Source organism: Herpailurus yagouaroundi, unplaced genomic scaffold, assembly GCF_014898765.1.
Source record: "Herpailurus yagouaroundi ecotype Mexico unplaced genomic scaffold, PumYag 164, whole genome shotgun sequence".
NCBI lineage: Eukaryota > Metazoa > Chordata > Mammalia > Carnivora > Felidae > Herpailurus > Herpailurus yagouaroundi.
The window spans coordinates 40,896,598-40,899,372 of record NW_024412405.1 but is presented as its reverse complement, the minus strand read 5'-3'; positions in this window follow the sequence as shown (position 1 = coordinate 40,899,372).

Here is a 2,775-nt window from a genome sequence, read left to right as displayed (position 1 = left end):
TTGGGACAGAGAGAGACAGAGCATGAACGGGGGAGGGGCAGAGAGAGAGGGAGACACAGAATCGGAAACAGGCTCCAGGCTCTGAGCCATCAGCCCAGAGCCCGACGCGGGGCTCGAACCCACGGACCGCGAGATCGTGACCTGGCTGAAGTCGGACGCTTAACCGACTGCGCCACCCAGGCGCCCCTCTCCCATCCTTTTCTTATCGCTGCTGTAGCAAATTACCACATGCTCAGTGGCTTAAAACAATACAAATATATTCCCTTTCAGTTCTTGAGGCTAGAAATTCAAAATCATTCTCATAGGGCTAAAATCAAGATATTGACAGTGCTTATTCCTGCTGGCGCCTTAAGGAGAAATCCCGTCCTTGGTTCTGCCAGTTTTTAGAGGTTGCTGACATTCTCTGGCTCGTGGCTGCCTCACCTAATGTCTGCTTCTGTCTCCACGTCCCCTTCTCTCTGTAGCCAAATCTTCCTCTGCCTCCTTCTTGTATGGACCCTTGTGATTACACTGGGCCCATCTGGATAATTAAGAATACCCCCCCCCCAATCTCCAAATCCTAAAATTAATCACACTTGCATGTCCCTTTTACTATATCAGGTAATCTATTCACAGGTTTCAGGGACCCAGATGATGACATCATTGAGGGAGTCATTTCAGCATACCTTACTGCCTTTCTTGAAACAGATTTGTAAGTAACCAGAGGTTCCTAGAAATGATTATTTTGTGTCCCCCAATATGACATATTTTCTTTGGGCTTCTTTGTTGATTTATTCTCTTTTTTCAAATATAGTATGATCATCATACAAATTTCACGAAAAACAGAAGAACATAATATATAAAAAGTTTTCTGACTCCTGTTTCTCAGCAATCACCAATATTAAGAGTTTGGTGTGGATTATTCCATTCCTGTGTAAATGCACACACAGAGAAAGGAAGAAAAAATGCATGCAGATTCTATGTATTCTATGTATATACAACTTCAGTTGACTGATACAGGATCAGATATTATTCTACATCTTGCTTTTTCTCAACTAATAATATGCATGGAGTGTATTTCCATGTCAGCACTTGTATATATACTTCTTATTACAGTTTGGAAGGAGATTACTTTGAAATATCATGTTTATTTTGGGATAGCTGATATATTTGTATTATTGATTCTTCTATTCCAGGAATATGGTACCTTTTATTAATACTTTAAAATTAATACTTCTTTACTATTTGTTATTTTGTTCAGTTGCACCTTTCTCTAATTTCTGAAGTTCATTCCTAAGTACCCAGTAGGAGTTTTTTTCTCCTTTAAATTGTGTGTATGTGGTGTGTGTGTGTGTGTGTGTGCGCGCTTGAGTTCCTAACTGATTATTGTTGGCATTTGAGAAAGCTATTATTTTGGTATGTTTCCTTGTATCTGACTATTTTACTGAATACTCATTAGGCTTATTAGTTTTTAAGTGGTCCTTTTGCATTTACCAGGAATAGAAATATATTATGTGCAACTAATGACAATTTAGCTTTTTCCTTCTTGGTTCACCAGTGTAAAAGTTTGCCAGATTTCTCTGTCTAATTACTCTCTGGATGCTCCAGCTTCAGGCACTTGTGTATGCAGGTGAAGATGACCAAGGAGCCACGGATCAGCTTCTTCTGATAAACTATCTTGACATCTATTATGGGGAGAAGACAAGGAATGGTAAGTACATGAGGCCAATGTGAGAATAAACTAAAAATCTCATATTTTAATAGGAAGCTACAAGTCTCTGAGCTTTAATTGCAGTATATTGTGCAGATAGAGAAAGGTTCAAAGAGAAGAGTGTGGAAATCGCATGGGATTACTTCAAACTCTGCTTGTGCCACTTTCAATCATGTGTCTTCATGTCTTCATGGCATGTCACTAAATGTTCCTGTTATTTTACTTGTCTCATGGCTAACAAACGTGAAAGTGGTGTATATGGCAGAAACTAGGTGAACAATCCTTTTACTAACAAGGCTTATTTCTATCTGGGAGTGTTATATGCTAAGCAATTGTTTTCTACAGTGTGAAACAATATGCTATTTCTAGTGTTAACGTTAAACACTAAAAACACAGAGAAAGTTGTGTACTAAAAATGAAGGAAACCTAATGACAAGAACCAGGATGTAAATTTTTCAATATACAAAACAGATATACTGTTTTGAACAGCAGCAAGCGTATAATAAACATCACTGTCAAAGTCAAAGCACTCGGTGGAGAGGAGACTACAAGAGGCTGGAAGAATGGCATATAGGTTCTAAGAGTATTCAGATTCCTTTCAAAAACAGGCATAATATTCAGCTTCACTACATTTTTTCTATTCATCTTTAGAAGTTTCGAAGCATGCTTGTTATAAATATGTGTGCATGTATTTAGATATATTCTTGAGTTCCCTAACTGTGTTATTACCGGGAAAGAGCTGCAAATTCACTGAAATATTCTGGACTCACTATCATAAAAATCAGTTACAAATGTTGCTCTAATGCTTACTTACTTAATCTTCATAAATAATGTATTCATTTTACCCAGCTATTGCTAAATCATTTCAGAACAAATTGCCAGTGTGAAAAGAGTTACACCATTACTATCCTTTCAAAAAATTATCTGGATTCATTTTATCCTTAAAAACACTTTATGAAATATTTTAAATATATAAAAAAGTTTAGAGAATAATTCTGCAGACACCAGTGCAAACATATACATACGTTTCTTAACATTTTGCCAGAGTTGCTTCAGGTTTTTTAAGAAATAAAATACAACAGACT